This window comes from Pinus tabuliformis, chromosome 4_1 (assembly GCF_031772625.1).
Source record: "Pinus tabuliformis cultivar Carrire ecotype Pingquan chromosome 4_1, CPIR1, whole genome shotgun sequence".
NCBI classification, from domain to species: Eukaryota; Viridiplantae; Streptophyta; class Pinopsida; order Pinales; family Pinaceae; genus Pinus; species Pinus tabuliformis.
In genome coordinates this window covers 198658242-198670550 of record NC_142303.1, presented here as the reverse complement: position 1 = coordinate 198670550, position 12309 = coordinate 198658242, and positions in this window count along the sequence as shown.

Sequence of the window (12309 nt, the reverse complement as noted above, 5' to 3'; positions counted from 1 at the left end):
CCAAATTATTTTGTAATGTAGTTAAGCATGTTCTAAAATGCCTTAGAAGCACTACCCAGTTTGGAATATGGTACAAATGGATAGAGTGAGTCAAGTTATGTGGCTTCACAGATGCAGATTGGGCAGGGATTCTATCAGACCAAAAGACTACATCAGGTGGAATTTTCAGTGTTGGGTCTGCAGTTGTTTTCTAGTATAACAAGAAGAAAGGATCTGTAGTGCTCAGGTCGGCAAAAGTAGAATACATGGCTGCAAGTCAAGCAACATGTGAGGCAATATGGATGAGAAGGATACTTGTTGGATTGTTTGGTCAAATGATGGATCCAATTGTGATATACTATGATAATCAAAGTTGCATCAAGATCTTTGAGGATCCTTTTTTTCACTATTGATACAAACATATAGATATCTAATATCGCCATTTACAAGATTGTGTGCAGAGGCGATAATGTTGTTGTAGTACATTTCGACAGAGGAACAAGATGTTGGCATTTTAAAAAAGGCCTTGTCAGGAGGGAATTTCGGGTTCCATAGGTGTAGCCTAGGGGTGGTTGATAATCCCTTTCTTGCTAAGAGGGAGCGTTGAAAAAATGTAGCAAGAAATTCTCAATTTGATTTTGCCTTGATTAAATTTAGAAAATTAAGATTTCCACATCAGCAGACAACTTGTATGTTGTTAACTTGTGTGACATGGCTTGTGTCACCCATTTTACTCAGTAAACTTGAGTTGGAGTAGTTAGAGTTTATTTAAGAATGTGCGATTGCTAATTTGTAGTAATCAAGGTCAGTTATCTTATATTGTTTTCAGTTAAACTAGTTCTAACTATTGGAGGAATTAGTGGAGGGTCAAGCTGTGCAGTGGGACTTCATTCAAACTTAGTGATCATCCAGTTAACTAATCAATTGACCCAAAATAGCTAGTGCATGAAGAGAATTCAAGTTCCCTAGGCTTGGTGGAGATTCCAAGGCAGTGTAACATTAGTTGTAGACTAGTCTTGAGTGTATAGTTGTTACATGAAGTTTGATGATCGGCCTAGAGGAATTGCGAAATAAATTTGAGGAATTTGCTAAATAATAGGATCTAATTCCTCAAGTAACAATGCAAGGAAATAAGAGCTCAAGCAGAGAAAAAATTTGACTAAGTCTGGGTCAAAGCCTTTCAGTGAGCAGAGATATAGGTGGTGCACTTGCAGGTTATGTTTAATTGAGAAAAGAAATTGTAATACATCTCTATTCATCAGATTAATGCAAATAGGCATTGGAGTTTTTAGCAGATTGTTTTCACCCAAAAAAGGACTATTTGCATATGTGATTTCTTATTGCATATTTAAATTTTTTGTTCTAGATTGTGAATTAATGTCTCCAGTCTAGCAGTAGAGTAGGTTTGGGTCTTGTGATTTTGATTAAAACTTCATGAGAAGTTGCAAATATAAAACATAATTTCTACATGTTAACTGAGAAGAATATATCAAAATGCTCAACTGGGGGGTTACTTTACTTACTAGTCTAGAAGGGTTATCTCTCCCTATCTCAATGTTCTTCATATATTTTTTTATAATCATTTCTTTATCTTCTTGGAATTATGTTATGGTATGGTTTTTTTTTCCCTTTGTTCTAATTGAATTAAGTCCCTTTACTAAATATAAATTTTAATATTCATTACTCAAAGAAGGGCTCACTTTAAACATTCAAAAATTAATTTAAATCAATCATTTTTTAAAGCAATTTGTTGTCAAGTAAAAAATGGTCATTGATTATAATTTAATAATTTGAGTATGATAGATGTCATTTCAACCATGGAAACCATCTCTAGGTTTTTCTTCACGTCTTTATATTTCTAATGAGTCTCATTTGACTTTAATATTCGTTCCTCAAAGAAGGGATCACTTTAAACATTCAAAAATTCCTTTAAATTAATCATTTTTTAAAGTAGTTTATTGTCAAGTAAAAAATGGTCATTGACTGTAATTTAATAATTTGAGCATGATAGGTTTCATTTATGTTGGAAACCTTTAAGCACTATTGAGAGGGTGGTGAATCAGTATTGTGACTTCTTAACAATTTTTACCAATTAAAACTTCTCTACTTAATCACACATGTATTAACTAACAACACATTATATTGTCTCATAAACATAAACCATATATGCAACTAAAACAAGATAACCATGAGAGAAACAATAAACAACACATCAAAACACATCCACACAAGAGACACAAGATATATGGTGGAAAACCCCTCACTGAGAAAAAAACCACCCTTGTTGTTGATGCGTTGTTGGCTTGAGGGGGCCTGACCCAAGTTCAGTGTTAGTTAGCCAAACAAATCCCTACACTATTGGCCCTTTAGGCATTAGCCCATGGAGTGCAGACTGAAGTCTCACCCGAAGCAGTATGGGGGGATGTTTGAACCAAGTTTCCGCACCCTTGAGATTTTTGTGATTTCGATTTACTCCAGCTATACCTGCCTTCATGCAGGGTTCTTAGCCCTCTGTTCCACTCTTCAGTACCTTCACGAAAGGGTAAAATTGGCTCTCGCACAACCCTAACCTACGGCTTAGGGACTTTCCCACTGTTAGGGCAGTGAACTGCGATATCTCCCAAACTGGGCTAAGTGTCTTACTTATCTTATTAACTGATCTTAGTTAGCTTCACGTAACAGATGTCCCTACTTGCATTCACTTGACGAACATAGTTACATACATTCGTGCATCACATAAGAATTATAAGTGAAATTCATACCCAATATAACAGATGCATAAACAAGAAATAAAGATGGAGAAATTATAGAATCCTTCTCTTTATTGATAATTCCGGACAATTACAGACTCAACCCACCTTGCGCACTCAGCTGGAGTCCGTACACTCAGCTGTGGACTTCTAGTCCTCTGCGCACTCAGCTGCAGAGCATCTATCTACGTGACGACCAAAACTTAGACTTCTACTTCAGATCTATCTCCCATACATGTCGATTCTTTCTTAATCCCTCTAACTACCTAGAGCTTAGCTCTATTTATACAATCCCATGGTCTGCGGACCATGGGTGGATCTTTTACAACCAACATTACATTTCCAAAATTGGGGCAGACAACCCTATGACTCTTTAACATCTACGCACTCTACGACCACAAAATACAGAGTCTTTACATTTGGATTACAAAATTAGACCAAAATATGGGCTTTTAGCCCCAAAACTTCCCTTGGGGGATCCCACGCCCAACAGGCGCCCAACACAAACATCGTGACTCGCCCTTGAGTCACTCTGCAGGTGTAGAGATCTTAGCATGAAGACCTCCCAACTTCGTTTGGATCACCGTGACTTTAGAAGCGCACTGAGTGGATGCCTGTTGGACTTCTTCCACTTGTTGTTTGGTGACTGCCATTGAACTATTGCCCTGAATTTTCTACTGAGTTTCCTGTAGTTACATGAGCTTTCCTTCAATGGGGGTTGTGATCGTATAAGCTTCGTCTATCCATGGTTGTAGGCACGCTTTTAAGACTGCTTCTTTGTGCCAAGAGACATCCACCTGTTCCTTAAGTGCCTCTGCCTCCTGCATTCGTATGAGCCTTTGTGTTAGGGAGACCATCTGCGTAGTCTCGTTGACCTTGTCATACTTTTGTTGTAGCTCGTGCTCCTCTGTCTCCAGGCGCTCTACATTTGGGTCATCTTGCAAGGTGGTTAGGACCTCGAATGACTGTTCAAAAAGTTGCATGTAGTCTGCTACTGCACTGTTGACCGCCACTATTTCTGTTTTAACAATGGTGGTATGTTGTTCCCTGACTTCTAGCGGAGTTGAAGGATGAGCCATCAACTAGAATTATGTGATCTAAAATTTTAGCTCCAGCTGAACCCTGGCCATCTCTACTAGAGTGTTGCGCATCCCTGTAGATAGCTTGCGGACGCATGCCTCTACGAGTTCTTCTTCCTGAATGTCCAACTCCGGAACCATTCGGTAGGCTTCCTCCACTACCTGCATTATTTTCTTATTCTGCTCCACCGCCTCATTGTGTTGTAGGCCCAACTGCTCAATGTTGATGCACTGCTCGCTCATCACCTATAGAGCGCGACTCTCCCAGGCCCGAAGTCTTGCGGTGACTCCATCCTACAAGAGGTAGAGCATCTCTCAAGGGAGTGTGGCCATATTCAATCCTACCCCTTTCAGACTATTGATCGTGGGCCTGTCGGTCTCATCCTCTGTAGTATGTGCTCTAGCTGGTAGCATTATCATGTTGGTCACCCTTGTGCGCAACATCTCCTCGGCAGCTGAAGTGCCGATTGTGAGGCTGGTGGACACTGTGCCAGCCTGTGGAGTGCGAACCTGCAACTCCTGTAGTTCTATTTAGAGAGCCCCCAATACCAAATGTTGTTGTTCTTCAAATTGTTGGAGGGCCTCCAAAGTGACATCTCTCATTGTTTCGCCAATATCGTGAAAATCCCCCTCCATGAGGGTGATTGGGTCCAAGGATGTCTTTGAAGCCTTGGTTTTCTTCCACGATGTTGCCTTCTCCTGCAAGCGCAGACACTTGAGTTGGGTGGATGTCATCTATGGGTCCACGCCACCTTGTTCTTTTGACTCCTCTGTTTCTGCCTCAACCTTGGGCGAAGGTGGCTTCTGTCCTTCATGCACTTCTTCTCCTATCTTCCGTTGTTTCGCCACTTTCATGGCATCGCGCACTACCTAGGCCTTAGCCTCCACTTCCTCCTTTCTGCACTTGTCAGCCAGTTGCGCCATTCAGAGCTTTTTTTCCTCCTCCTTATGTTGCATGGCGGACTTGTCTGTTTGCACCGCGGAGCTTGCTAGATCGCACCACTCTGGAGACCAAGACTCGAGGACTGCAAAGATCACATCATCAATCACTAGATATGGTAAGTTATACCATGTCTTTGTGGGGTCCTTCTGTGCCCTGATTAAAACATGGTGGAAATCTGCTTTGAACTCTGCAAATGGGCATATATTGTGGGCGACAACCGCGGCTTGCGATTGATCCCCATCTGGATACTCATCTCCATTAAGACCCAAAATATCTTACTTTCTTTTATGCGTTGCGTGTCCTTGGTCACCCACAGCAAAGCATACTTCGCTACCTCTGGAAGGTCTGGCATGACCGAAGGGAATTGGCTATCTTCTGGTAGCTCCCATGCCACCAGTACGATTGACAACAAGAGCCATGCATAGTGATATGTTTTTCCCTGCTTCTATACCTCGCGACAGTTCGCAAGGAACTCGCCACAAAGATAATTTGCCTAGTTGAACTAGACTCTAGTGAATTGGGCCACTAGTGCAATCACAGGTGTGGGCACCTAATCCACGTGACACTTCCGCATCACCTTCCCTGCTAGTATTTGCATCGCTACCTTGAATGCAGGGTTGTTAATACTGGAGATGGCATATCCTCGCTTCTTCTTCTCCAACTTGAATTTCTTCTTCATAGCTTCTGCAAGGGCCAACTCGCCACCTTTTCCTTTTGAATATTGGCTGGATCCTCCCCTGAGTAAGGAAGTCATGTGATTCGATGGATCAAGTGGTCTGTGATGGGAATGGGCTCCTCCAGCCACAAACACCCATCATGCACCAAGCAGAGTAGCTGCTTGATGACGAAGACAGTCATTGGGGCACGGTGGTAATGTGGCACCCAGAGCAGGTTAAGAAACCTGGCTTTCTCTACACCCTTGAGCCAGGTCCACAGCTCCAATTCAATTGTTCCAGCAGTCACATCAATCCGTCGGCACATTAGCTACTCAGTCACTAAATGCGGGAATTTCTCATCATCTGTAAGGTCCCAATCTTTGTATTTTAATACAGGAACTCGCCCTAAGTGTATCCCCTAAAAAAAATGTCATATGGGAGCAATGAAGTTTGTAGGGAGATCTTGCTCTCGTCTATGTCCTTCGGCACCTTGGCTTTGCCCTTGCGCGGAGGAACATATTCTGGTAACCAGGTAATAGGGTCCGCACCCTGGGTTTCAACTTCCATTTCCATGTCCTCCTCATCCACCAGGATTTCTTCAAATTCTTCCTCGTCGTTCTCCAAATTAATGGCCTTCCCCTTTTCCTGCAAGGTGAGCTTGGTCCTCTATGGTTTTCTTAGTGAGATGCGCACCAGGATCATAGCCTGCTTATCCTTCTTAGGTCTCAGTGTTCTGGGTGATTTAGGGACCTCAACTATCACTTCAGCACTCTTTGGGGCTTCTACTACCGCAATTTCCTATGCGAATTCCTCGGGTGTTGACATCATTCTGGTCAGGAGGTCCTGCGTCTCCTTCGGAAATATCTCAAACACTGAACTTTCTCTCAAAGCCTCAAAATTTGAAAGGTCCATACACAGTTGATAGCGCAACAACTGAATTTTTAAAATGCCAAGTGTTTTTCGTTGGACAACCACTTGTAATTTATAGGGCTTTTTGAATTCAAATTCGACCGTTCCCCCCACATTCGGCCCATTAATGCTAGATTGGCGGTAGATTTGCAAGAATCTAACCCATAAATTTTTCCTTGATTGCCTGCTACTCGCTCCATTTGGCCTCAAACCGACCATCAAATTGTGAATAGTGGCTTTAACGGTCACTTTTCAGTGGATCTGTGTGCTAGCGTAGCTGTCTTCGCGTTGTCGTGGACCCTATGACACTTCGTTGCTTCGCGCAGTCCTGACATCATGCAGCTCCCCAACCCGGGCAGTGTAGTTTATAGTCTTGCACTTCCTTTCAGTTGCCTGGAGCGCTAAGACTATGCTACTCTCATATAGTCACATGGCCGAGTCACCGGTGTATGGCTTCAAGTGACTGCCATTCACCTTTCCTGGGAAGGGTTCTCCATTTAACTTAACCAACTGGACCGTGCCACCATCAATAATCTCCTTAATAACATAGGGCCCTAACTAGTGCATCCTGAAATTTCTTGGGAATTTATCAAACTTACTATCATACAACAAAACTAGATCATTTACCTTGAATGTGCGCAGCTTGATGTGTCTATCGTGCCATGCCTTTTCACACTACTTTTGGACCTGCTAGTGAAATCCAGCCAAAAATTTTTCTTCCTCGAGTTCATCTAGTTATGTGAGCCTCTCTTCTAGGGCTCCACGATCCATCATACCTCTGAGCACTGCTATGCACAGACTAGGCACGATGTATTCCATAGGCTTTACGACTTCCACGCCATAGACAAGCCTAAAAGGAGTTTGTCCCGTCAGCTTTTTGTAAGTCGTTCAATAAGCCCATAATATTGTAGGTATGCATAGGTCCCAATCACTTCGCTGATCATTGCAAACCTTGGTCAGCACATTTTCAAGCACTTTGTTAAGTGCCTCCATTGTCCTATTAGCCTGTGGGTGATAAGGTGTGCTCTTGTAGTGATACACCTGAAATTTCTCTGTTAGCACGCTGATTGTCTCATTCAGGAAGTGCGTACCACGATCACTCATCAAGATCTTTGGACATCCAAATCGTGTTAGTACATGTTCAAATAGAAACTTCACGGTAGTTGCGCTCGTGCAATCTTTCACCAGCTACACTTTTGCCCAAGAATTCAAGTACTCCATCGCAGTGATAATGTACCTTGCGCATGTATTTCCTTGGGGCTGAATAGGCCCTACAAAATCTATTACCCATTTTTTGAAGGGTTGCAACATTATTTGTGGATTCAAAGGCATTTCATCCCTCCACGATGGCCTGCCTATTCTTTGACATAGATCACATGCCTTTCAATATGCTTTTGAATCCTGATGAAGGGTTGGCCACCACAACCCAATGCGTAGAATCTTCTGCGTGGTTGTTCTTCTTGCTTAATGTCTTCCCGTAGCACCCCCATGAGAGTTTGCGAGGATGTTGCTTCATTCAAACTCAGGCACATACCTTTGCAGTATTCATGATTCCCCATCTTGTATAGATGCCCTGCAATGATAGAGAATTCTGCCTCACGCACCACTAATTCCTTCTTTTGCTGGACAGAGTATCCTTCCGGCGTAGTTCCAGTTGTTAGAAAGTGTATTATATCCTCGAAATTTACATCTGCGACGTGCACAGAAAAGAGTTGTGCATCAGGTAATCCTTCCTCCAAATTAGTAGGTTCTCCCCTATTTCGATGCGCAACATATGGTCTGGTCCCACGTTCAATCGTCTAGGCTTCACAACAACTTCAAAATCGTACTCTTGGAACAATAAGATCCATTTGCAAATTCACCCCCCCAACACAGGCTTATTGACCAGGTACTTCAGCGTGGAGTGGTCTGTATACATCTTAAAGTGGCCTCCTAGTAAGTAGTGTTGGTACTTCTAGAGCGCGTACACCATAGCTAGCCCCTCGCGTTTAGTGGTAGAATAGTTCTTCTCCGCTTTGGATAATCTGCGGCTTGCGAATGCGATAGGGTGGTCCAAGCCTTCTCTGCCATCCTATGTTAGTACTGCCCCTAGCGCTATACATGACGCGTCGACATGTACATGAAACTCTTTCTTCCAGTTCGGGAAGACTAGAATCAGCGTGGTAACCATATTTTATTTCAATATATCCAAGATTTTCTTACAGTCATTGTTCCAGCAGAACATGACATCCTTCTTCAACAATTTTTCCATTGGCGCAGTGATCTGGGCATAGCCCTTGATAAACTTTCTGTAATATCCCATGTGTCCTAGAGTAGCATGCAACTATTTCACACTCCTCAGCGCTTCCAAGTTCAGAATCACCGTGATCTTCACAGGGTCTACCATCATCCCTTGTCTACAAACCACATGCCCCAATAGGTTCCCAAAAGGAACACAAAAAAAACACTTCTTGAGGTTGAGCATGATCTGGTATCTTCGAAAGGTATCAATTATCAATCACAAGCTCGCTACATGGCACTTAACAAGCCCAAATATAGTCCAGTCATTAAAATAAACCTCCAGGAACTTATGAATAAATTCCTTGAATGCCGCAACGACCACGCGCGTAAAGCTAGTAGGCACATTCTTCAATCCAAGTGATATTACAGTATATTGAAAGCAACCCCACTTAGTCGCAAAGGTTTTCTTTCTCCTATACTTCGGCATGATTTTGATTTGGTGGTACCCAGAAAACCCATCAGTGAAAGAATATGCTTCTTGACCACCTACATTTTCCAACACTTCATCCGTGAACAGAGTTGGGAAAAGATCATGCACACAAGCGTCATTCAGTTTTCTGAGATCCACACATATCCTTATCTCATCCTTCTACTTCTTCTCTTGCAACACCATTGGGCTTACCTAATCAGATTACTCGACAGGCTTAATGATGCCTACTACTAGCATTTTATCTAGCTCTAAGTGGACCTTCTCCTTGTATTTTGGGTTTATCCAGTAAGGCCTTTGCTTGACTGGCTTCACGTCAGGGTTTAACATGATCTTCATCACTCCTAGATCTTTGATTATTCCTTTCAAATCCGTAAACTTGGTCGAGAATAAGTCTTAATAGTTGCTGAGTAATTCAATGACCTTATCCACTGTCGTGTCATCCCAGTTGTCTCCAATCTTTGCAAATTTAGGTTCTACCTCCGTACCAATGTTCACCTGTTTAGTTTTCACCGACATGGTTATATCAGGGTTCTCAATTTATGGTCCTTGAACCTCGCAGTGGCATTCTATTTCTGGAATGTTAATCTTCCATGGGTATTCGTCCTTCTCTTCAGCAATTACATTATAACATTCCAGTGTGCGACTCAGCTGAGTAACCCATTCAGGTTGAATCAAGTCTAAAGGATCCTGCGGTATCCTAAAGATGCCTTCTTTCATTTCTTGTAGCACTTCATCAATACTATCAAATCCATCCTCAAAATTGAATGTCATCATGAATCCTTTGTGTAGGATATCCAATTCACCTATCCCATGGCGGAGCTCTATTTCTATATACCAATTAATTGGGATAACATCCAGGGTATGACAGAATAGGTGCACCCACTTAGGTTGAGGCTTTTCTCCATAAGCCTACACCCATTTGGCCAGATGCGCATGTGGATCATCTTGCCCATCGTACTTGTCTATCAATCGCATCTTAGGCTGCCAAAATTGTGCTCTCATCATCCTCCTATATTCGCCCCAATCATCAAAGTTTCCCTTGTGCGTACCCCACCATCTTGCAGGCGTAGCGTGCAGTACCTAGTCCAAGGCCTAGAAGCATTTCTTTTCTAGCACCTCCCTTTCAAATGCATCCAAAAAGGTATGTACCTCAGTTAGACCATCATAAGTAGGTATATTTCTTACCTCGATCGACACACAATGCAGTGATTGGGTCATCATATTGCAATTCAGCGTAGTTACTTCGTGTAGCCGATTTTTCCAGCGTTCTATTTCTTCATTGGAATCCAAAGTGCAGGAACTCTCGTGCTCCCATGTAATCCATCCATCTATGGTGGGATTCACCCAATATTGGTCTCACGCTATTATCTTATAGATGCAGTCCAGCTCATCATCACTCTCATAATCGCGGATTGGTTCTGTATAGAGTGATCCTTCAGCAGGATCCAGGGGTATTATTATGCGCACTGATTTCTTCTCAAAGATCATATTTCCCTTCTTCAGATTGATTACCCCATTCATATCAGTAGACCAGTCAATTCCCACGAGCACAGGGTAGGGATTGTTGACATCCACAATCTCTATTAATTCAAAATCTTCCAGCGAGCTCGCTCCCTCAATATCCACGGTCACTCCCTGTAGCCGCCCCATGGGTATGATTTTTTGCTAATTCGCCATCCTTAGCTGAATCAGAGACCATTGCAGTGTAGGTCACCCCATTCGCTCCCAAGTCTACTTTGGTAGGACATTCACATTTGACTCTAGGTCCAAAATGACCTAATCCATTTCATACTCTCCTATTTGCGTGGTTAGTCTCATCTCCCATCCCGTCCTTGTTTTATGCTTGCCAATCTTTCGCACTACGCGCGGTTCCAGCGCATCTATTGATGATTTCTTGTAGCCCTTTTACAACCTTAATGTCACGTAGTAACTTCATATAGGTTTCTAGGAAAGTTGTGAGCATAGATGGGTCCATCTTCGGCTCAAACTTATCTTTTCTTCCTGAAGTGGAGGCCTCAGCGAAGCTCTTCTTAGCTTCCATGAAGTCTTCCCGAGTGTGCTCCAAATAAAACTCAGCCTCTTTCGTTGAGGCCTTACAAACCCATGTACTGTCTTTCAGATGTTTCCCCTTGTCATCTCTCGTCGCGATTCCACTCCGGAGCACTATATTTATGTTTGGATCTTCCTCGTGTGGCTCAGACCTCATAATCTGTAGGTTCTGAGTCGGGGGAGGTGGTAGCACCCCTTTATCATGTATCCTCGCTATTAGCGTGGGATAATATATGTTTCATGATCAAACAATGTGCAATACTTGCACGACGGATGCATTGGATTAGTGCAATTGTGGGCATAGTGTCCTAGGCCTTCGCAATTGTAGCAAATCAATTGTCCTTGACCTATACTAGGTCATCCTCTGCCCCAACCTCGTCCACGCCCCTGAAATCCTGTCTGTGCCATCCTTGCATTCTGTTCAAGGGGCTGCATTTCAGCCTGAACCCTGTAGGTGGGAGTTCTATCCAGCATAAATTTATAGCTCGTACAAGTACACTCATCACGTCCTACCGACCTACAAAAGTTGTAGAACAATTATTGTGGTGCTTGCACATACTTCTGTAGCAAGTGATAGTTATCCGTGGCATGTTTTTCGGCTACCTGACAGATAGCGCACCATAAAGCAGGCACCGCGCTAGGTCCTGCTTGAGCTTCTGGCCTTAAAGGCATCGATCCTCCTCCTGCAAGGTAATTTGTAAAGATCAGGTAGTGGTCTTTGTCATGACCCTGACTCTTGCATTTCAAACACCATACCTCTTCGCGTACCTCTGGTCAAAACGTCTTATCTTGCTTTAGACTTTGCATCTCAAGGTGCAAATTCTTCAGTTGCGCATGGATCTATTGGACTCCTAGATTAGGATCCTACATCGAAGTCTCATGTAGTCTCATGGAAATCTCCAAGGCCTCTACCTAAGTTGTTATCTTCTGCTGCGACAACGCACTCCTTAAGTGTGGTAGTAGCAAAGCCACAAACCACTCGCGATGTTTTCCATCTGTCAAATTCATGTTGGCTTCGCAAATTGTACATTTCAGCCTCTGATCCAGTTCCCAAGGCATCTCACCTGGTTGCATCACGATCTCTTTGAATCCCACAATCGAATGTGCTTTAGATTTAGGCCTACTAAATTCCCTATTTAGTGTTGCTTGGATGTCCGCTACTCTAGCATTCGAGTTATCATTGGAGTACTTAATATACCAAGTTAGCGCGCAATCCTGCAGAGCGCTAACCAGT